The sequence below is a fragment of the Camelus dromedarius genome, chromosome 18, assembly GCF_036321535.1.
Source record: "Camelus dromedarius isolate mCamDro1 chromosome 18, mCamDro1.pat, whole genome shotgun sequence".
In the NCBI taxonomy this organism is placed as follows: Eukaryota; Metazoa; Chordata; class Mammalia; order Artiodactyla; family Camelidae; genus Camelus; species Camelus dromedarius.
In genome coordinates, this window is record NC_087453.1 from 15,570,224 (window position 1) to 15,594,794 (window position 24,571).

Genomic DNA, 24,571 nt, shown 5'->3' on the forward strand with positions numbered 1-24,571 from the left:
CTTTGGAATGTGTTGCCCATTTAACAAATTTGGGCTGTTTCCTTATTATCTAGTTGTAAGGGTTCTTTAAATACCTGGATACAAATGCTATTTCAGACATATGTGTTAACGAATTTTTTTTCCAGTATGTAGGGTGTTTGTTTGTTTGTTTTTTTTTTGGTTATCTTAAGGGTGACTTTCAGAGAGAAGATATTTTAAATTTTGATGAAATCCAATTTATCATTTTTAAAATGGGTCATTTCTTTTCGGTCCTATGTAAGAAATATTTTCCTATCCAAATGTTGCAGAATTTTTCTTCTGTTCCTTATAGAGTTTTTATAGTTTTAGCTTTTATAGTTAGGTCTGTGATCAATTTTTTTTTTTTTTTTACTTTTCATTTATTTATTTTTAAAATTAAAATTTTATCCAATTTTTAAAGGTTACTTTCCACTTACACTTATTACAAAATATTGGCTATATTCCCCATATTGTACAATGCATCTTTGAGCTTGTCTTATACCCAGTAATTTGTGCCTCCCACCCCCTACCTCTATATTGCCCCTCCCCACTTCTCTCCACTGGTAACTACTAGTTTGTTCTCTATATCTGTGAGTCTGCCCCCTTTTTTTTTTCTTACATTCACTAGTTTGTTGTATTTTTTAGATTCCACATATAAGTCATATCATATAGTATCTGTCTTTGTGATCAATTTTTTGAGTTAATTTTAGGTATGGTGTGAGGCCAAGGCCAAGATTCTTCTTTTTATTTATCTAGTTTTTTGCATATGCATGCCCAATTATTCCAGCACCATTCATGGAAAAATACTATCCTTTTCTCATTGGATCATCTGAGCATCTTTGTCAAAAATCAAGAGACCATATATATGAGCTTATTTCTGGACTCTCACTTGTGTTTTATTGATCTGTGTCTATCCTTATTCCAATATAACACTGCCTGGATCACAGTAGTCTTGTAATAAGTCTTGAATTATTACAAAACGTTCTCTGCAAAATTATTTTGGCTCCTTTAGGCCCTTTGCATTTTCACATAAATTTTAGAATCAGTTTGTCAATTAAAAAGAAAACCTGCTGGGATTCTGACTGGGATTGCCTTCAGATTATAGATCAGCTAGGGATAAATTTACATTTTAACAATGCTGAGTCTTCTAATCTATGAGCACAGTGTCTCTTCTCATTTATTTGTCTTCTTTATTTTCTCTCAGCGGTGCTCTGAAGTTTTGACTGTACAGTTCATGTTTATATTTTATTAAATTTATCCCTAAGTATTTCACGGTTTTACAATCTATCTCTAAGTATTTTGTAAACGGTGTTCTAACTTTCAATTCCCAATTGTTTGTGGCTGGTATATAGAAATGCAATTGATTTCTGCATTTTGACCTTGCATGTTAGGACCTTGCTAAACTCAGTTCTACCAGCATTTTTTGCAGATTCCTCAGACCTTCTCCTTTTCTTCATTGAGGACATGGGGATTGTGGGAATATACCTATGTGAGAGGGTTGTTGTGAAGACCAAGTAAGATATTACATGTAAGGATTTATCCCCGTTCCTGGCACACATTGAATAGGAGTAACAAAACAGATTCTGTCATCTTCCCTACGGGCAAAACTAATCCGTGCTGTCAGAAGTAGGGCTGGAGGTACTTGTGGGCAATAATGACCAGAAATATGGGTTGGGGTGAGGACAGAGCCTTCTGAAATGCTGGGGGCATTCCGTTCCTTGATTTGGGGGCTGGTTTCATGGATGTGTACCTTTTGTGACAACCAGTGAGTTATGCACTAATGTGCATTTTTCTCTATGTTCATCACACTTCATGGAAAGTAAAAACACAGTCGAACAACTAAGTTCTCGGGAGATCTCGCCGCATGCCTGGCCCCGGTGCCCTGTCTTGACGTGGATGATCTCATTCAACCCTGGGGGCTGGGTGCTGCTGGCATCTCATTTTACAGACCACACTGAGGCTCTGAGAGTTGGAGCCACTTGTCCAAGCTCACGGAGTGAGTGCGTGAAGGTCAGGGTGACTCCAGTTCTGTGCCCTTAGCCGCCACGCTGCACGGCCTTGTCTTAGAGTGCGGTTGGAAAGCATGTCAGTTTCTTAGTTCCGGGGCCAAGGACCGCACTGGTGCTTTTTGCCTTCCCGGGGGTGGCACAGGGCAGTTCTGGGCAAGGTAAGCCGTCTTCAGGGTAGAAAGGGCAGTGGGAGAGGGGCCTGAGGGGCCCTGGGAAGACCCCGCTGGGCCAGCTGGGTTTCCTCACTGCTGTTATTCCTCTCTGCTGACCCGGTGTCTCAGAACCAAGTCCCCCACACAAACACTGCATAATTGCCTGATCTGGCCTAGTGAACAGGGCAGAGGTGGGGGGACGTTTATTTTTCATTAAAATGTCAGAAAGAGATTATGGGAGGCGATGCTCAGTAGGGGGGAGCTGCCTCAGAAAATGTGCTGACGGGTCTAACCTTATCAGCCCAAAACACATGTTTCTGGTACCTCCTGCCACCTATCCGAGCCTCACTTTCTTCGGCCGAACCTATTAATTTTGCCAACCTTACCAGGGCTCGAGGGGTGATTATATCGGCTACTGCGGGGATAAGAGTGAGAGGAAGCATGGGGCCAGGGTTCAGATTTTCTCTCTGTCGCTTAGGAGGTAGATTTTGAGCAAGTTTCTTACACCTCGCTGGGTCTCAGTGACTTCATCTGAAAAATGGGGATAAACTGCTCTCCTGTGGGGTTGTTGTGAGAAACTAGCTTCATGATAAATATTTAAGTATTGGGGAGCAGCCTGGAGCACGAGTGCTTGCTGAACGTCAACATGCTTGTAAACTATAAAATATTGTTAAAGGAGCTTTGTCCTTTTCCTAGTCCTGGATCTACGTGTCACACGTCCTCAAGGAGATGACTCCTGGCTATTGGGAGGCGTAATCCCTCTCAGAAAGGGAGTCAGGGAAGGCTTCCTGGAGGAATGATGTCTGTACTGAGACGTCCCATTAGGCACAAAGGGAGGGAAATGGAAAATGGAAGCTTATTCCTGGCGGAATGCGCTAGGGAACAGCAGGTGCGAAGACCCGGAGGTGAGAGCGGCACGGCCTCTCCTGAGGAGCACGTGAGAAAAGCAGGACGTTGCAAGTGTGGACCCTTTCTGGGTTAGCCTGTCTGCACGAGTTACCAGGAAGCCTCTGCTCAGGGCAAGGCAGAGCCTAGTGGCCACAAGAAGGACGGATATGTGACAGCCACAGTCCATGGTACCCCACGGAGGGTGATAACTTTCACCTTTTCTCCACCCAGAGAGAGACATTGCCAAAAGAGTGCTTTGGGAATATCCCGGGTTGTGTCTCATCCCAGGAGCTTCTGAATGAGCTGGAGGAAATTTAGGCTGATTAGTTTCTGAACCAGGCCAGCGGCACCTGCTTGCATTGGCAGGGGAGCTTTGGAAATGTTCTGTCCACTTAGACATTTTAAACAATTGAGAAGATTTAGTCACACGGATGTGGTTAACTGGTGTCACAGCTGACCTTGAGTAAAATCCTCCCAATCTGTTGGCCTCAGTTTCTCCATCTGGAAATGGGGAAGACAAAAGTAAATCTAAGGGCTTTCCTTCCTTCTTTGTCTAGGGGAGTCTGAGCTCCAAGCTCCTGGACTCACCTCCTGCAGGACTGGTAAGTGTGGCTGATCAACCTTCACAATCGATCCTTTATATTATCCTACCATGTTCTTGAAGCTGACAAATCGTCTGGCTATGTTCAGTTTTGTTGACTCAAGGGGGCTTGCAGGTTAGGCTCCAGAGAAATTTTGTTCAGGAATTTTGTAAATGTGGTGAAGGTGCAAATTGTGTTTTTACTCATCACTGGAGAAGAAAGAGAGAATAAGGGTAGGCGTATGTGATGAATTGATTATTAAAACTTGGCCAAAGAATTGGTTGTGGCTTCCAATACTTGGAGGGTAGACTTTTATCCCTGGGTGTCCTGCATTTTAACTTTTGATGTTCACTCCATTACAATTCCTTAAATTTCAGGATTTCCCAGATTCTCTTTTGAGTTCCTGTCTCATTCCAGAATTCCCTCTCCGGGCTCCAACTCAACCAGGACCCTCTCCAGGCCAGACTTCACTCTTGACTTTTGAATATGTCTTTTGGGAACCTACTCTTCTAATCTTGCACGCCTGTCACTTGACAAGTCCCAGCCTGAATTGATCCCTTTTCCTGCCCAACTTGTTCCTCCTCCACTATTCCCTGTTTCAGGAATGATACCATTCTCCACCCAGTCACCCTGGCTAGAATCTGGGAGTCATTCTGGGCTCCTCCCCGACCCTCATTCCTACATCCATCAATCATCACCTCCTGCCTGCTTGGCTCCTGAAATGTGTCTAGAGTACACCCTGTTCTCTCCTACCCAGTGACTCCTACCCAAGCTCAGTTCTGACTCTCTTTATTGCCTGCTGGATAATTAAAATAACCTCATCCTATTTGGTTTCTCACCTACCTTCCAGTTGACCTTCCCTCTGATGCTACAATGATTTTTCTAAAATCCCAGTCTGGCCGTGTCTCTCTCCTGCTTGCGATGCTACAACAAGCCTTCGTGACTTTTTATAGAATAAAGTTCACATCTCCTAGCCTGACATCTGAAGTCAGTCACCAGAGACTGTCTGGAGTTTCCTGGGTGTACCTTCTTTTTCCAAGTCTCTGTGCCTTTCCACATGTCGATGCTGCTACTTGGTTTGCCCATCCTCCCAGTACTTTTCTACTTGTCCTGGCTGACCTTTGATCCCTGTTGACCTCTTAAGCCTGAGTGGGACTTTATCACTCTCCCCTTGTCTTTGTGCAAACCTCAAGGCTGGCACCCAGGAAGGATCTCCAGAGGTGGCCATGTCCATCTTCTCTGATGGTTTTTGAGATGGTCAGTGAGCACTTCTTACTGATACACTTATCTTGAGGGATGTTTGATGGGCACTTCCATGTTGGCCTTAGGCCATGTGAACAAGGGACAGACAAAAGGGACCTTTCTTCTTGTTTTCCTGTTGGGCATCTCATTGGTGCTCCCTGCTGTTACCTGTGAGTGGAAGGCAGCCATGTATTTGACATTAAAAGAGGTCACGTTCTAGGAATGCAGTGATTATGGCTGAAAGAGTTCCAAATGTGACTGGACGGTGTGTTTTTCTATGTGTAGGTTATAATATTCCAAATGGTAAACTTGACATAACTGGAAAATGAATTCTCATTCACATTTTCCTACATCGTCTGGGTAAGACTGGCATTTGTGGTCTTCATCAAGCAAACTAAGTACAACCTTTGAGTCACTGGAAGCCAGTCTTCGTAGATGGCGCGATGGATGCGGCAGCATTGTGTGTAATGATGTCACCAACATTAAAAAATGCTCTTAGGGAACTGTATCGGCCCAGGGATCTAATATATTGTTTCTAAATAAGCAACTTCTGAAATGCTGTGTTACTGGAAGTAAATATAGCATTTCATCTTTTTTTTTCCCCTCCTAGTGGGAGATGTAAAACTAGCCAGAAATAGTGCATTCAACAATAAAGAAAACAAATAGAGATGGTTCTTGGACATGAACAGGAAATAGTTCCTGGACCCTGTGAAAAATCTTCATGTGCAATATTGGACAATAAACAAGTACATAATTACTTCTTTTTTACCCATTATTCTAAGTCTTCATTGATCAATCATTGTGCCTTGCATGGTTCTATACATTTTATAATATATTTTAAATTAAATCGATTATTTAACAAGGGCTCCACAAAGACAATTTGCTCAAGGCCCCATACACCCTAGGACAGCTCTACTCTGGAAGATGACTGTATATATATATATATATATATATATATTTTAAAATGCCCCTGGCTCCCCACAGGGAACAGTATGCATGCCACATAGCCTACATTGTATGTTGGAATATCTCAAAGAACTCTAAATGTGGTGGATATCTGCCCATCTGTTTTTAAGTGATGTGATAGCAGGAGTTCAGACAGATAAAACTCTATGTTCCCCAAGGGGAAAATGCCCAAGAGAAATTCACTAAAAGCATGCCCACGAGGGGCTGCCATAAAAACCCCTAGCTGTGTGGCTCTATGAGAGTGAGAAGCTAGCATTGCCTTAATGTTAGAGATAAAGTTCACACTGCTAGTGAGAGATGTAGATGGAGTTCAAGCGCCTGTGCATCTGAGCCCAGCATCCACGTTCCTTCCATTGTACAGTCCCTGTGTGGGAGAACTAGAAGCAATGTGACTCCGTGGGGTCACCTCCCGTGGGCTTGGGTTTTAAAAACACAAGTACACAGAAAGGGCACACAGACAAGCACCTGGGGAAATGACCCATGTTTATAAGAACTGTGTCTGAAAGGCCAAACTGCAGAGGAGCTAAGACCTTTGAAACACCACTGAAAACAGAAATGAGGGTTTTTATTTGGTGTTTGGAGACAGGTGGTAGGGAAGGAAGGCGAGTCCAGAACATGCTGATGATGGTACCACGTTGACAGTTATCTGAGAGAATTGAGGTAGCTGCTCAATTTATCAAGGCAAAAGCCTTTAATCTGGGAAGATTGAAACTCAAGATACGAGAAAGGTGAAAGGCACACATCTCTGCTCTTAATCAATTCACATCTCCAACCCCACGTGAATTATAGCCCAGGGTCCTGAAAGGACTTGCAGAAGTCTTTGTGGAATCCCTGCTGGTCTTATTTGAAGAACTGTGGAGGCAGAGAGACGCCAGAAGACTGGGGATGGGCATGCTTTGTCTTGATTTTCAAAACCTGGGTTCTAGAATTTATGGGCTTCAGGCTAGTCTCTGGCAACTAGAAATGGTTATTTAAATGGTAAAGGGGTTACAGGCACTTAGAAAAGGAAGCAGGAATCAGTTTGGAGCCATACTAGGTTCACCGAGAACTAGTAATTCTAAAATATCATTATTTCTCTTTTGAAAAATAAGCTTCCTAGATTTGGGCTGTGGATATTTGCTATTGTTTTTCATCTCCCCACCATCTGGACTAACTTGGAAGAATTCTTTCTTTTACGGACCTTGGTGAGATGTGGAGCCTGTCTTCCGCCGTAAAACTAAAGACGGCACACACTCAGCTTCCCAGCCTCCCTCGCAGCGAGGGCGTTGGCAGAGTAATCCATCCAGGCTGGTCTCCTAGGAGGTCTCCAGTGACAAGCTGTGGCAGGTAGAATGGCGGTCCTCCAAAGATGTCCACATGCTCATGTCTGGAAATTGTAAACGTGTTAGGTTACTTGGAAAAGGGAATTAAGATTGTAGATGGAATTAAGGCTGTTCATTAACTGTTCTTAAAATAGAGAGTTTACCCTGGATTATGTGAGTGGGACCAGTGTAATCACATGGGTCCCTAAAAGTGGAAGAAGGTGGCAGAAGAGCCAGAGAAGTGGATGTGATGGTGGAAGCAGGGTCAGAGAGATGCTATGTTGCTGGTTTTGAAGATGGAGGAAGGTGGTCATGAACCAAGGAATGTTGGTGGCTTCTAGAAGCTGTGATAAAGCCAGGACACAGATTCTCCTTTAGAGCATCCAGAAAGAAAGTAGCCCTGTCGACACCTTGATTTTAGCCTCATAAAATCAATTTCGAAAGTATGACATACAGGACTGTGAGATAATAAATTTGTGTTGCTTAAGCCACTGACTTTGTTACAGCAACAACAGGAGACTAATACACATTCCATATGTCTCTGCAATTGGTCTTTCCTAGTGGAGCATTTATTAATGATATAGGTCAATAGTCTTCAAAGTAGACTTGGTGGAGTCCAATGGGATATGGGACTACCAAGGAGGGAAGTGGAGAAGAGAAAGGCAGAGACAGTGGGACCCTGGGACACGCATCCACACTGCCACCAGAACAATACTGCTTTTATCTGTTTTAAATATTGAGATTCTAAGAAAAATGTTTGAAGGCCACTATTGACATATCATAAATAAGGATATTAATTACAATTATAAGACATAACACTTATTAAGCATTTACACAGAACCATGTTTAGCAGTTTATATGTATTATCTTATTTAATTCTCACAATAAATAATCCTTAGAAGGCAAGTATTTATCTCTGCAGATGGGGAAACTGAGGACCAGAGAAATTAAGTCACTCAGCCAAGGTCCCACAACTTGTAAGTGGCAGAGGTGACATTAACTTGGGTAGTCTGACTCTAGAGCCTGCCCTCTTAGGCAAGGGGATCAAACACCTGATTGGAAAGAGCTAGTCGGAGTATCATGCTGATGGTACAATTCAAAATCCAAATGTATTTTGAATGTTGAGAGACGTTTAGAGTCAAAATGCTGCATCGGGGTTCAAAACATAATTACATCAAAGTATGAGTATTTCATGGGAATTAATCCATTATGGGCTGGCTTGTTGCAGAGAGGGGTTTGCAATGGGAGGATTCTGGGTGTACTACAGATGTAAGATTCTAGGACCCCATCATAAAAAGTTCTTTACACAAGAGAATGGTCTGTCCCACAATGTTGTGAGCTCCCTGTCATCAGCAGAAGTCAAGGAAAAATTGAGTTTGTGGTGGTGGGAAGTTGATTTAAGATCCCTTTAAGATGGAAGATTCTAAAATCTAAGAGTTACTGTGCATAGGACCAGATGTCGGGAAGTCTTAGTTGCTTAGCTTAAGTAATCTCATCTTCACTAGACTCACCTAGCAGAGAAAATTCTAGACTGATAGATTCAGCTTCAGGGTGGGATGCCCAACCTACATGGTTTGGGTTTTATCCTAGAGAAAAAGAGAATCCGTAGCAGGTGTTTAAGTTTAAGGTGTTTAAGGTGTTAAATCTGATATGAACATATTTGTGTTTTTGAGAGGTGAGTGTATCAGAGGGGGATAAATGGGGTCAGGGAGAACAGCTGTTAAAAAGGCTTAAGTGAGAGAGGCACATTTGTGGACCAGAGAGAACAGAGCAGAAAGACTGGGCTGAGAAGGGAAAGGAGAGGGTGGAGTCCTGGGCAACACCCAGGTAAGGGCTGGGCTGGGTGGAGCTGTCCAGAACGGGCGGTGCTGGTGCCTGCAGGCTGCAGGAACTCCAGGGCACAGAGAAGGTCCATGGGGAAGCTTGTCTGGGGAGGAGCCCTGTGGGAAGTGGGTCATAGATTTGGACAACTCCACAGATGAATTAGTCAGAAATGGGTCAGGACCTGGAGGTCCAGTGTCAAGGCAGGTGGAGCCCCGTAATCCGTACCCTGCCTGTGATTTGGGGACTTGGTGAGGACAAACAAGAGGCTGGCCATGGGATGTGGATTTCTGGGAGGGCTGGAGGCAGCAGAGAAATGCTGCCTGACTGTGAATCCCACCAACCAGGAGCCCTAGCAACACTACCAACCCCCTCCTCAACGAGTCTGTATTTACCAGACATGAAGGAAAAAGTACAGTTCGAGATTAGCTCTCAGAAGGCAGTCACCAGCTGCCACCTCCCTACGGCCTTCAGACTAAACTAGCTTACTCTGTCCAGGAATCCAACCATCTCCACCTGTTATACTAGGACAATTATGTTCCCCATAGCAAGTGCTTTAATCTGCTAGTCTCTCACTTCTGTCTCGTTAACAGTCTAGCTCTCCTTTCCCACACATGAAACTGTCTAAACCTCAGTTTCTTTATCTGTAAAATGGAGATAATAGTATTGACCTTTATCGTACAGACAGGTATTGCGTATAAGATTCTTAGCACATAGTAAGTGCTCAACATCAGTTAGTTGCTGTTAGGGAGGAGGCACTAAGCCAAATAATGAGGAGTTAGATTACTCTCATGGGATTAAGTGGTACTGATAGAGCTTGACCAGGCTTTGTGGGGAGGAGGTTAGGGAGAAGAGAAAGGCACAAAAATGGAAGTGAGGCCAGGGGCACAGAGGAACAGAGCCGAGAGGAGGCAGGATGATAGTTTGGGGGGAGCCAAGGCCAGAGGGTGGGCGGTGGTCTAAGACTGTGCATCCAGACGCACCTTATCACTTCTCTTCCAGGAGCCGAGTCTGATGCCACATGACCTAAGAGCTAGGCTCAGGACAAGTCAGCAGACGTGTCTATGTCTCACACTCACCTGTGCAGTCTGGAAAACCTAGTTCCATTTCCAAGTTTTTCCATTTACACCCTGTGACTTTGTACAATCTACTTCCCCTCTCTCCGTGTACATGTCTTTAGCTGTAAAATTAAGAAGCTGTGTCAGATCGTCTCAATGATCCCTCCCAACTCTGACAGTCTAGGATGCTGGGCCAGTTCAGTCTGACCCACAATCCTCCCTGACAAAAAAGTTAATCAATCTGAATGACAGGATTAGATGACCTTTACTGAGGGCCTACAACATGCCAGGTCATGGGCTAGGCATTTTTATAGCCATAAACATATTTTGTCTCTTTGTCTACAATCAAGAGATTGTGAGCCCCATGTTGATGGGACTAACAGTATATCATCATCTTTATTTCTTTTTGTGTCTTACTGCAATGGTTGAGTGGTACCATCTTCCTAGTACTCTTGAGCCCTCTCAACATTGATCTCCATTCTCTTTCTAGCCTCAGATTACCTCAGGTAACTCTTGTCTTAATTCTGTTCTTCCCACAATTTTCTTTTGTTTGTGATTTTTTTTTTGGAGAGATAGGTCTTATCTGTTCAGTATGGTGTAGTAGACACATTTCTAGGCATTATCAGGCTGTTTCACAGTACCATGGTCCAAATATCTTGAATCAGGGTCCTGCTAGTACGTAGGAAACTGGGATCAGGAATAACTCTCGGGTGGTGGGGCTGGAAAGATCTGGACAAAGGCCAGAGGCCATCCAAGCAGACTGGGTTCCAGTGGCCAGTAATAATAATGGTGAACATTAATTAAGCATAATTTCCAGGCACTGCGTTAAAACAGTGGTTCTCAATAGGGATAATGTCATGGGACTTCTGGCAATGTCTAGAGATACTTTCATTTGTCACAACTAGAGGGGAGTTGTGCTACTGGAATCTGGTGGCTGGAAGCAAGAATTCTGCTCAACATCCTACAATGCACGGGAGACCCCATACAACAAATAATACCTAGCCTGGAATGTCACTAGCGCTGAGGTTGAGAAACTTGGGGTTAAACGCTCTACGTGCGTTATCTCATTTAGTCATCAAACCAACCCTAGGAACAGGCACTACTATTATTACCAACCCCTTTTTATAGGTGGGGAAACTATGGACTGGATGTATGAAGCAATTTACCAAGCTACAAAGTGACAGAGCTAGGCTATGATCCCAAGTTTAGCTGACTCCAAAGCCTGTGCACTTGATTACTTTGTTGGAATCTAAAAGGTTGGGCCAACTGAACATGTAGGTCAGGACAAGGAGTATGGCTTGGGGACTGATTTGCAGAGGGATCTGAGGAGCTCTCTAAGGCCCAGGAACCACCAAGTCTTGCTGCCAATGCAAGAGAACAAGCAAGCTCACCTCCTACCTGCTGCGGGAAGGGTCTCCCCGGGGTCCTTGGATTGACTTGGGGAGGTGACCTTGATTGTTCCCAGCTGTGCCAACTAGGGAAGACAGGGCCACCATCCCAGTAACTTCAGCCTCACAGTCCCACCACTCTGACCTCTGCAGCTCTGGGGTCAAGTGCAGGGAGGAAGCTTGCTGACAGCTGGGTCACCTGCTCACAGCCAAGTGAGAGATGTGGCAACTGGCCAGAAACTGAGTCTTCTTCTCTGACTTTTATCTGAAAAAATACTCAGAATATCAGCACAATGGGGAGTTGACAAATGCAGGAACACAGGCCTGGCGGTAGTAGGCTCCCAAGACTGAGAATGAATAAATCAAATGGGTAAATAAATACATCTTTTATGAGGTCAAACCTTGTAATACAGTGAAAGGACTGGGTATAGGTCAAGGAGGGGAAGGCAGCCAGACCAATGGGGTGATGCACTGCTGGATGGGATAGCGCCAAGTCCTCCAGAGGGACCAGCAGAGCAGCAGCTGAAGCTACAACTTCTAGAAGGCAAGCCACAGGGGACCACGGTGAAGTCCAGCTCCAAATACCTTGGGGGCTTGATTGATTTTTGGACCACATTGTTGGAATGCTTTGGCAACCAGGCCTTAAACTCAGTCACCTCCCACCCTGGGGGCAGCAAAGCCTGGAGCTTCCATCCCCAGGATCTCCCCGGGGTGAGGGTTGAGGCCACAGATGGACTCAGGAATTTAGTTTATTGTTCTTGAGGTAGGAATAACTGTCAGTATTCTGGTTTCCCCTTTCCAGGCCCTTTCAAAGACTATATTTATAAACTGGCTTCATGGAATCCAGAGAAACCAGCTAAAGGCACGTAACTCTGGTATCTTTGTTGTTGTTGTTTTTTTCCTCTACGGAGGAAAGAGAAGGAGGGGACAAGGAGAGGAAGGGAAGCAACATTCATTGATGGGTTTATTTTGGGTGGAGTGCTTCTCATGGGCACATTAGGGAGGTGGCAGAGTACCCTGCCTCAAAGCAGGGTGCCAGGCAGACCTGGGTCCCCAGAGACATGAGTAGGTGTCCTCACCTCTCTAAACCTCAGTTTACTCATTGGTAAATGAGGATAATATTTGTAACCATTTTCTAGAGTTGTGATGAGCATTTAAGGAACTAATGCATAAGATGTGCTTAGCCCAGTGGCTGGCCCAGAATAAGCGCTCACCAAATGTTAGCCAGGGTTATAATTATTTTAAAGCTAACACTCAACAACCTGGAAGATGGGACTTATTGTCTCCATTCTACATATGAGAAAGCCAAGACTCAGAGGGGTCATCACGGTGCACCTTCGGTCTTACTTCCTCTGGCAAGTCTCTGCCAATCTCCAAGGCCAGGCCACGTCCCCTCTCTGTGCAGCCGAGGCCCCTGCACGTCATTCTCAGCTTTGGTTGCAGCGTGGTGTCAGCGTGTGTTCAAAATTGCAGCCCCCATCACACTGTAGATGTGTGAGGACAGGCTCTGGGTTCAAAGGACTGTCCTTTGCTGTGACCCCAGCATCTAGCAGAGCACGTGGTGAAAGCTGACTGTACACCTGCTGACCGACAGGTAGCTCAAGGTCTCAAGTTGGTTTCATTTCTTCCTCATAGAAGTTGTGTGTACGTGTGTGTGTGTGTGTGTTCTTCCTTAGGAATGATGGCTGGGGACATCCTTTAGATATTAACAGATCTCTTTTCTTTGGCATAGTGACAGTGACAAACCCAGCCTATTTTCCCTCTCTTTGCTGCCCACTTTCTCCAGTAATTTCTAAGAAATTCAAGATACAACCCAAGATTCCCAAAGAGAGAAATTATATGTGCCATCTGTCTAGAAGAGATGGGGAGTCAGTTATGCACTTCCTCGGTGCAGAACTCTGTAATGTACAATACATCTTTGCAAGTTACGGGGACACAATGGCTGATTTCAGCACCGAGTTCTGAATCTTTCAACAACTCAGGTTTTTCCCTCTACTTTTAATGAAATAACTCCTCCAGTTCTCCCATCTCCCATGAGGATTGCTAAACATGGGATCTTGACCGGCTCATGGAAGGTGAACCCAAATCCATAGGATAGCTATTCCTCATTCATTCATTCATTCATTCATTCATTCATTCATTCATTCATTCAATGGTTTGAGCTCCTGCTCTGTGCCAGCTACTACACTAAGCAATAGGGTACAATGCAGGACAAAAAAGACAAGTCCTTGCCTTCAGGAGTGTAGAGTTTGATGGGCGGTAGAGATGATAGTCCTATGGTCACACCAACGAATCCATAATTATACACAGATGTGAGTGCTCGGGAGAGAAAAAAACAGTTCTAGGAGGACTTGACCTAAACTTGATGATCAAGGAAGATTTCCCTGAGGAAGTAAAACAGAGTAGAGATCTGAAGAATAGATAGGAGGTGGTTGGCAGTGGGAGAATGTTCCAGACAAAGGAAATAGCATGTGCAAAGTCTTTGTGGAAAGTTGGAACTAAATGAAGGCTATGGGGTGAGAACTTGGGAGCTGAAGGACCACAGGGTATGAGCCAGGCTGGAGAAGTGGGCAGTGGATGACTGTGGGCGGACCTTGCAGGCTAAGTTAAGGATTTGGCTTCTGTTCTAAGAGAAGTGGGAAGCCATAGAAGGGGCTTAAGAAGCTGTGGAGTACAATTTGGTTTATTTTTTGAAAAGGTTGTTCTGGCTGCCACGGGGATGATGGAGGATGCCTGGGTGAGTGTGGGGACATAATGAGAAGACAAATGAGGTTGTCCAGGGGGAGGTAATGGTTGGTTGAGCTCAGTGGGATGTGGAGACGGGGACCAGAAGGTTGGCTTAGGAGGCAGCGTCAATAGGACTCGGGGATTGAGGCAAAGGGCGCTGTCAGTGGAGACTTCCAGCTTTCTGGTTTGACAATTGGAAGGACAGCGGCCACACTCTGGGACACCAAAGATGCTGACCAAGGGTGTGGTTGTGTGGGTGGAGGGAGGCAGATAATGAACCTGGCCTTGGATCCAATGAACTTCAGCGCTTGTGGACATCTGAGTATGGATGCCAGTGGGCAGTTAGATGCATGTTTGTGCCCACTCCCTCTGGGGTTCTCTAGAGAATCAGTGATGGGACTAATTAAAACTCAGTTTAATTTCTCTGTTGCTGCTAGGTTTTGATTAGGGCACAGTTAAGACTTTTGAGTTCCTTGTCTTTCACTTAAGGTTTTTGAGTGAGAAAAATGTGGTCCTCCGAGTAAGAGGTGAACTTGGATCTATTTATTGTCACTGTTAAAAAGATTAAATAAAATGTCAGCTTGAAAGGTCTCCCAGGTGAGCCCTGAGGTTATATGACCTTGAGAGATGTCTCTGAACTTTGGGGTGGAAGAGGTTTGTCTTACCTACGTGGAGATGGTAGAAAAGGTTCTATTGACTCAGAGGTAGCATCTTCCTTTACTCTGATTAAATAAATATACATCCTTCTTTTATAATTTGTAATAATGTCACTCGTCTGTTTTCTGATCATTTAACTTTTATGGAGTCTACTGTTTTAGATACTGGAGGCTAAGACATAGAGACTAAGACCAAAGGAGTCTCATGGAGATTGCACGCCAGCTGAGGTGACAGGCAATGCTCAAGGAAACAAACACGCAAACAAGGCAATTGTCAGTGACATTAGGGAAGTTGTCCCTGAGGAGTGGAGGAGTGGCATTTGAGGGGAGCCAGCCATTCATGCAAAGGGCAGCTTTGGAGGCAGCTGTGAAAGCATCCACATGCAGGTCCTGAGGATGCATATTTGAAGAGTAGAAAGGGGGCCAGGGGGCCAGCTCAGTAAGCAAAGGGGAAAGTGTAAGGGATGAGATTGTGGAGGCCATGGGGGCCGGATCGTGCAGGCTGAGACAGATTTTATTTTAAGCACATTAGGAAGGCACTGCAGGATTTGAAGCAGGGGAATGATCTGCCCTGATTTGTCACCTAAAATGATCACTCTGGTTGCTATATAGGGAATGGACTGTTGGAGGGCCAAGAGTAGAAGTAAGGGGTCCGGTGAGGAGGGTGTAGCTGTCCACGGGAAGAGGTACTGAGGCCTGAACCAAGATGGTGGTGGTGGTCATTGGCTCTCAAGCCTTCCTTCTGTGTGCTTATGTGGACGACAAATGTCCCATGCCTAGAGGGACTCTAATTAAGCTGTCATTTATTGCTCACCATAGCTACCACTATGGGTATTTTCCAAAACTAGGAAGGGTAAGTGGAGTATTTTTTTCCACTCAGCATCACCCTGCCAGAAAGCAGCAAAGAGAGCATTTGAACCCAGGACAGCTGAGCCTGTTTCTCCACACCTGCTGCTTTGGGGACAGTGACACCCACCCTTCTGACTGAGCCGTGAAGATGAGGGGCTGTGTCTTAAACACTCTCTTGCCCTGCAAACATTCCTCCATTTTGGTTACTTACAAACACGTCCTGTGAGGTCAGACACCAGGAGAGAAGACCTTGGCCCTTATTCCAGAACTCACTCTGTGTAGAGAGATGACTCAGGCCAGTGCCCGCCCTGCCCCAGCCCTCCGAGGCTCAGACCTGAAACTGGCAGTGCAAATGAGGCGCAGGTCCAGAGCGGACCTCGGAGAATCCAGAAAAAGATGAGACAGGAGAGGGGAAAGGAACAGGAGTAGAGAATTGGCTGCATCTCTTTCAGGAACCTTGTTGATTCTTTATCATGAACTCCTTGTTAAAAAAAAATAATAACCCATTTTTCATACATTCAGAGTCCCAAGCTGTTGAAAATTTCCTCCTGTGATGAGAGGCATTCAGAACAAAAACGTGCGGCCTGATTTGTCTTTCCTTGAAATCAAAGGCACTGTTCTAAAGGGGCTGCGTTTGCCACACAAAGGTAGCAGATGTTTGCTGAGATTATAGCTGCACAAGCATTTGCGCGTTCAATCTTGGGGCGGTTCAGTTTTTGAAAAGAGCAACGGTTTTATGTTAATCTGTGATGCGCGAAAGCTTCTGGTATCCTAGAGTCACGGCTCAGGTGGGATGTGGCAGAAGGTGATTGGCCAACTTGGCCTTCCACACTCCACACGGCTCTGTAGGGTTCGGAGTGAGGTTGGACCCCAGTCCAGAGTAGGTAGGACAGCTCAAGTCATCAAGCACTCGCTGAACCCCAAGTGTGGATCCAGAATGGTGTCAGGTCCTCTACGTGAAGGTGCAGGGCCTTTGAGATGCTGCAATCTTAATTCTAGCCCTCAGGGAGTTCCCGGTCTAAAGGCTTCCTAGGTTCACAAATTTAGAAAGCTGATTCTAAAGCTGAAGTGGTTGTTAACTTCCCAAACATAATTTCCCTTCTCTTCCTCCCTCCTCTCAATCATCTGTGGCTCCGACAGTCTCCCAGATTTCTCCCTTTCCCTCATCCCTGGAATACGATCTGTCACAGAATCCTGCATATTCTATGTTCAGAAAGGGAACTCGAAAACCCCTCCTTTTTCCCCCTACATTGGTCCTGCAGTAGTAATCCCTTCTCCTCATGTGCATCAGACGTGCCCTTGTCACATCTCTCATGCTGTGGGTTATGACCTGCTCATGGGTCACACTGGGAGCTGCTGGAGGTTAGATTAAGCTTTACTTTCTCAGTAGCTGGCACAGGGTCTGGCATCTGTCTGGGATTCATTAATTTCCTTGAACAAATGAAGAAGTGAGGATGTAGCTGATGGGATATTCCTTAACCACATCCCACCATGCCCTTTAGACCCCTCTGTCTCTGTTGGAATGAGCCTCATTTTTTTTTTAGCATGGTTAACTCCTATTCATCCTTCAAGATCTGGTGCCCATGTTAACTCCTCCAGGAAGCCTTCCCTGATCCTTTCAGCCTGTGTGGTGTGTTCGCTTCTTCCCCTGGGCTTCCATAGCATCCTATGCTTGTGCATATCAGGAAAAAAAAACCAAACAAACTTCAATGACTGTGGTACCTAATTTCTTCTTTGACTCTGCGAGGGTTCACAAGTAGATTGAATTTCACAATTCTTTCCTGTCTGATGTGGCTGACTGTCTGTACACTGCCTGAAGCAGTGTTGAGCTGGATTCTGAGGGTGCCTTTTCAGCATTATATTCAGCTATATCTGCTACATATCATCATATATCTCTCTCATATATATGTAACTTTTTCTGTTTCTTGGAGCAGAAGTAAATCTCAAGAACATGACGTCAGTGATAAAAGGCAATCATGTAGACAGGCGTGTGTGGGTCAGCCCGGTGGCCAGAATGGCTTCTGGAACACGAAGCCTTGAGTACACAGAGGTGAAGCTGACTGATCACCAAGTCTGCACAGGGAAGGTGGCTGCAGCCATCCTTTAGCGTCTGTTCTATTTCCCGTTTTAGGTGATTGGTAAGGGAGGAAGTTCTCCTGACTCGAGCTTCCCCTGTGCCAGGCCGATGCTGGGCACAAGGCACCGTGTCTGCGAGTTACCGGTGTAGACTTTGGGTTTAGAAAGGGTGTTGGAATCCCCATCACTCCATCACTTCCAGCTGTATGATTTGGGGCAAGTTACTCAGCTTCTTGAAGTCCCAGTTTCCTTTAAAGGAAAAGGAGATTCATACTAAAAGTCAGCCTTTACAGAGCCTCTGTGCCTGCAGGTGCAGTGTAAGTATTTTTGTGTGTGCTTATCTAACCTTTTTTTTTTAATTGAAGTATTACAATGTTGTGTTAATTTCCAGTGTACAGCCCAGTGCTTCAGTTACACATATACGTATATATTCCTTTTCGTATTTTTTCATTATAGGCTATTACAAGATATTGAATATAGTTTCCTGTGCTGTACAGTAGGACCTTGCTGTTTATCTGTTGTATATATAGTAGCTAGTACTTGCAAATGCTAAACTTCCAATTTATTTCTCCACCCCTCACCCCTTTCCCCCCTTGGAACTGTAAGTTTGTTTTCTATGTGTGTGACTCTGTTTCTGTTTTGTAAATAAGTTCATCTGTGTCATTTTTTCTTTTCGATTCCACATATACATGATATTATATGGCTTATCTGATCTTCACAGCCACAATGAGGTGAGTAGCCTTACCGCCCCCATGTTACAGATGAGGAAACTGACGCTCAGAGTGCTTGGGTCACATGTCCAAGGTCAACCCGGCTGGAAAGGCTCTGAGTCTGGATGGAAACTCAGAGAGCCTTCCTATCCAATACCCCCAGCCATGACACTCATTAATCACTTTCTGATAAGGAGTTTGTAAGGCTTACATATGTTAATTTTTTAAATGGGGCCCTAAATGTTCAATAAGTGATAGCTTTTAAAAAAAAATGTGCAGAAAACTTAATATTGAGTATGCAGAATGGAAGGATTCATATTCCAAGGAAAAATAGAAAGGGGTCTCCCAGTTTTGAACACAAAATACTTCAATTGTAAGGGTAATTTACTTTTAGACTATGAGCATCAAAGAAGAAAACAAAGACTCCTTACCAAGAGCGTGAAAATGAGCTGTCTTCACACTTTCCCTTTGCTCTCCAAATGGAGGAGGCTTTACAGGATTTTGGAGAAAGAAGATTAAGACAAAGAATTTTGGTTTTGAAGACTTCATAGTAAAGGACATAGGTAGAAATTCTTAGTGATCTGAGACCTCAAAATAGACTTACGCTAGACATGGAAGACAAATCAATGCTGAGAACGTTGGATGGCAAATTGTGGTGTAACAGGATGTGCGATTCTTTCTGTTTGAATCTCATACCCCGGATTGGGAAATTCTGCTTCTGCTCCCTTGGGCTTCGCCCTCGGAACTTCTCTCAGCTGCCTGCCTGCTTCTGCAGCTTCACTGAGACCAAGAAGTCTATTTCCTTCTTATCTTCATCTGTTCCTTAATACAGGTTATAACATTTAATTTAGGAAAATGGGGATTAGTTGACCCAAAGTGGTAGTGAATTTACCTGGCTCCCGCAAACTGACTGAGTGGCATTGTGGAATTCCAACTGAGTTCTCTCCGACTCAGCTTCTGCCTGACTCTGGTGTGCACCCCACTGGGGCTGAATTGGGATTGATACAAACCCCTGGACCTGTACCCCTCTTTCCCCCAGCTGCCTGGATTTCCTGCATGGAAAAAGGGTTTTACTGAGAGGTCACCATAGGCCCCTGCCCTCTGTTTAGTGCTTCCTTCTGGGCAATACCAGAGTGACGCTGTAAGTCCTGACTTGAGGGTCCCTGCAAGGTTGCGCTACAGAGCAGGGGCTCAGCCTCTCCAGACCATGCCCGGCCCCAGAACCTTCCTGCCTGGCACTTTTCTTTAGGGAAGTCCCTCAGATCCTTGGTCAGAAAACCAAGAGTGAACAAGTCTTCCTCTTTCAAGATAGCCCTCTCCATTGGCCAAAAGGCCAAGACAAAGAGAAAGACTGTGGCAGAAAGGGCCCCGATGTGTCGCACTCATGGTTCTGGCCTTGCTTTTTTTAGAAAAGGAGCTCTTTCCCATGGCTAGGGGAGAAGTCAGACTTCCCTGTTCCTCTTGGGCTGGGCATGAAGCAATCTTCACTGCTGATGTTGACACCAGGTCAAACCCCCAGACCTTCTCCTGGGGCCTGGCTCCTTGAACTTCCGCGCTCTGACCCTTCCATCAAGAAACTGACCAACTGGCTGGGGGTTCCACAGTAGCAAGAACTGTGCATGGCCTTAGCCAACAGGAAGAGGAGCAGGACAGAGGTAGGGACCCAAACCCTGGAACACACAGCTGGACTTGGCCCCCAGCTGCACTGCACATGGGCTGGAAGGCCTTGGACAAGTTACCTAACCTTTCTGAATCTCAGTCTCCCCACCAGGAAAATGGGGAAATTATGCTCTATGCATAAGCAGATTGTCTGTAGGAAAAATTGAGAAAATCTATGTGGAGAGCTTAGAGTAGGGCTTGGCATATAGGAAGCCCTCAGTAGACATTAGTTACTCTCAAGGTTATTGACGGTTGCACTTGAATCTTTAATTTGAGCAAGCAACTGAGCACACATTGTATGTGAGTAAAGATGGTGCATCCGGAGAGGGAAGGGTCTGGATTCTAGAAATGGGTTCAAATCCCAGCTTCCCCAGTTACCAGTAAGCAGTGGGAACCTGGAAATGTTAATTGTCTTCTTGGATCTTGATTTCCTCATCTGCTTTCCTTGCATGTTTCTTGTTGATGGGTGGTGGCTGGTGGGGATTAAGTGAAATGATGTCTGTACACAGGCACACGGCAGATACGCAGTAATTGTTCCCATTGTTACCAATGGATCAAGGCAAATCCCTTCAATGAATGGTGTGAACCTTTGTGGGTCTCACCACCATCAAATATGTGAAGATGGGGCAGTCTTCTGGCTTTGTTTGTGGGTGGAGACAATCTGGAAAAATGAAGGTCAAAGTGGTTTTCTTTATTTGATCATTCGCTTTTTCGTAGTCCCAGTCCCTGGCATGGTGCCTAGTTTGTTTCAGGTCCTCAATACGCAGTTGTCAAATTAAAGACCGTTTTTATTGATGCCATCAGAGTTTTGTAGAGACAGGGCTGGCCCCACGGGCAGGGTCCCATGCTTGGTTAAATGCTCTGCTGCCATCTTGAAACTCTTGTTGGTTTTTGAACAAGGGCCTTTTATTTGCATTCTGCACTGGGTCCCACAAATTATGTAGCAGGTTTTGTGTGGGGGCACATATACTTAAGGAAAATGAAAGCTCCTTATGCTGACTTGCTGGGTGCTACCTGATCTGTCCCCACTGCCTTGCTGAGCTTTGTGGCCATGCCCCACCTTGCTTCCTGAACTCTAGGCACTCAGGCCTGTTTCTTTAATAGACTGTCCCCACCTGCCTTCCCTCAGCTCATCCCATCATTGACTCCTGGCTCCATTCCTGTCTTGGCTCCCAAGTCATCTCTACGGAGAGGTCTGCCTTGACTACTCTCCTAGTCACTGTCTTCTTAGCTTGATTTACACTCTTCATAGCCCTGGATGCTTCTGTGTGAAATTAGCTGGTTTACTTACTTGTTGGCTTTTTCTTTTCTGTTTCCTCCAATAGGCTAGACCCCATGAAGGCAGCCGTCTTCCTGTCATATTCCTTGCCTTGTTCCCAAGCATAGTCAGTGCTCAATGAACACTTACCAACAGAAGAATGAATGGGGTTGGTAGTGTTGGACTTCCATCTCAAAAGGCTGATCTCCTGGGACTCACTCCAAGGGAAGGGGACCATTGGTAGGGTTGCGAATGGCTGCCTGGGTCCACAGCCCTTGCCTGGAGCAAGGTGGCCACCATGCCCACGTTCTCCTGGCAACAGAGACTGGCCTCCTTGGTCAAATTCCTGCACTGGGAGTCCACTCTGCACACCAGGACTTAGAAAGTTCTGAAAAGCTGGAATGAACCAAGAAATGGGAGTTTGCAATGGAAACACTAGATTAGGGGCCATTTAATCCAATGTCCTGTTACAGATCTTGAGATCCAGAGAAGGGAAGAACCTTATTCTGTAACAATAACAATGTCAAAAACCAAAACCAAAACAAACCAAACGAAACCTACCAATCTAACAAAAGAAAAAACACAGTGAGAGCCAGTATGGTGCAGTGTTAAGACCTTGATACGAATACGATACTAAATGAGTTAATGTTTCTCAGGTACTTAGGGCAGTTCCTGGCTCAAAGAAAATGCTCTGTGAGTGTTCTACAAATTGAAGATCAATCCACTGAGCCCTTTTGCTGGTCTAGGAAATTGGCAAGCCCCTTGCTTGTATCATTTCATTAAATACCCCAGCAGTCTTGAGAAGTACGTGCTATAATGATTTATTCCCATTTTCCAGATGAAGAAGTGAAGGCCCAAGCTAGAGAGTGGCAGAGCTGGGAGGTGACCCCAGGCTGCCTGGCCTGAGGGCTGGGTTCCCAGCTCCCACCCTGGATTGCAGTTATGGGCAGAGCTGACCTGGCATCTCTGTGCTCTTTCCCATACCAGTCCCGGAGCTGGCCTGAGTGGGAAGTGCCTCTGATTCACCTGTGCTCTGCTGGGAAGCTGCCTTACTCATTGGCTCATTCACGCTGCAGGCATCTTCTGCCATCTCCCCCGTGTAAGTGCTGGGCCTGGTACTAGACGGGCTTGTGAAGTGGGGAGTCTTCTGCGTGTGCAGACAGCTGGAGGGGCGGGCAGAAGGTGGAGAGAGTCAATGGGCACAGGCTTGCTGAGTTTGCTGTTCCTCCTGGGGTTCTTTTTTTTTTAATTCTTATTTTATATTGAAGTGTAGTCGATTTACAATGTTAGTTTCATATGTACAGCAAAGCAATTCAGTTTTACATATACATACATGAATGTATATTTTTTCAGATTCTTTTCCATTACAGCTCATTACAAGACATTGAATATAGTTCCCTGTGCTATACAGTAGGTCCTTGTTGTTTATCTGTTTTCTGTATAGTAGTGTCTATCTATTAATCCCAGACTCCTAATCTACTCCCCACCCATCTTCCCTCACTGGTAATCACAGTTTGTTTTCTCTGTCCATTTATCTATTTCTGGTTTGTAAATAAAATTTGTTCCTCCTGGGGTTCTCGCCCTTCCCTTTGTGGAGGGGCTGCTTGCACAGGGATCATGAGTGGCTAGGATCCCAGAGATGCCGGAGCTGACAGGCCCGCTCAGCTGCCCTATGAAGAGTTCCACGGGCAGGGCTGTGACAGTCAGTTGGGTCAGTTGCCACCTCCCGATGTCCCTCCCACCTTCCGGCCAGCTGCACTGTGGGGAGGGTATGAAGCTCCAGGAGGGGCCACCCTGGCAAGACCCCAAGAACGTTCAGCAATGATTCCAGATTCATCTCCTCTACCACAGCCTGGCTTCTCCTATCGGGAAACTCTGGGCCTGTTCTGCTCGCCACCCCCTGTCAGGAGCACCGCCCTCCTCCAAGCCCTCTGGGCTTCGTTGTGGGTCGCTGGAGGTGAGTCTTCCCTCTCGAATCCACAGCAGAGATGCCCAACCCTATGACATCCATTGACCTCATCTGCCCATTCATGCATGCATTGATATGTTCATTCAGCAAATATTTATTGAATTTCTGTTGTGGGCTGGGCTCTGAGGATACGATTGAGCATAAATTCCATCAGAGCTTCCACTGTCGTGGAACCTACATCCTAGCAGGCTAGTGTATGGAGGCTAAAGCAAGGAGAAAAAAATAATTGCAACTCTTAAAAGGTGTGTAGAGGTAAAGAACATGGATATATCAAGTGGTTTTGGAGCTGACTCGTAACAGCTCATGAGAGATGATTGTCAAAAATTTGGGAATTTTGAATAGCCAACACATGGAAGCAACCTAAATGTCCATCAACAGATGACTGAATAAAGAAATTGCGGCATATTTATATAATGGAATACTACTCAGCCATAAAAAAAGAACAAAATAATGCCATTTACAGCAACATGAGTGGACCTGGAGATCGTCATTCTAAGTGAAGTAAGCCAGAAAGAGAAAGAAAAAAGAAGACACTATTGAACTCATCTACAAAACAGAAACAGATTCTCAGACATAGTAAACAATCTTATGGTTAACTGGGGGAAAGTGGGTGGGAAGGGATAAATTTGGTAGTTTGGGGTTTGCAAATATTAACTACTATATATAAAAATAGATAAAAACCAAATTTCTTCTGTAGAGCACAGGGAACTATATTCAATATCTTATAGTAACTTTTAATGAAAAAGAATATGAAAACGAATATATGTATGTATGTGTATTACTGGGACATTATGCTGTACACCAGAGATTGACACATTGTAACTGACTACCTTTAAAAAATTGGGAGTTTTTTTTATAGATAAACAACAAGGACCTATTGTATAGCACAGGGAACTATATGCAATGTCTTGTAATGAGCTGTAATGGAAAATAATCTGAAAAAAATAAATGTATGTATATTTATAACTGAATCCCTTTGCTGTACACATGGAACTAATATTGTAATAAAAAATAAGACTTAAAAAAATCAGTTTAAAAAAAACTTGGGAGTTTGGTGAGCTGGTTGTTAAACACGGCCATTATGAAAAATTCAGTTCTATAAATTTATAATGAAATAAATTATATTAAAATAAAAATTAAAAATCGAAGACATCGCTTCTTAATTATTTTACTGTTATGTATGCTCTTGAAGTAATTGACTCACGTGGTCCCCACAGAGATGGTGGGGTCCTCTGTGGGTGCGTCACTGTGCTTCTTTTCCCAC

The 24,571-nt window shown here is 44.8% G+C and overlaps 1 long non-coding RNA gene across 1 annotated transcript; it reads left to right on the top strand.

Annotated features, from left to right (window-relative positions):
- Positions 1 to 19,878: 19,878 nt before the first annotated feature.
- On the top strand, positions 19,879 to 24,228 carry LOC135323392 (uncharacterized). The gene is made up of 3 exons (XR_010384977.1): positions 19,879 to 20,076; positions 22,326 to 22,437; positions 23,190 to 24,228. It is a non-coding gene; the product is annotated as an uncharacterized LOC135323392 (long non-coding RNA).
- Positions 24,229 to 24,571: the final 343 nt, after the last annotated feature.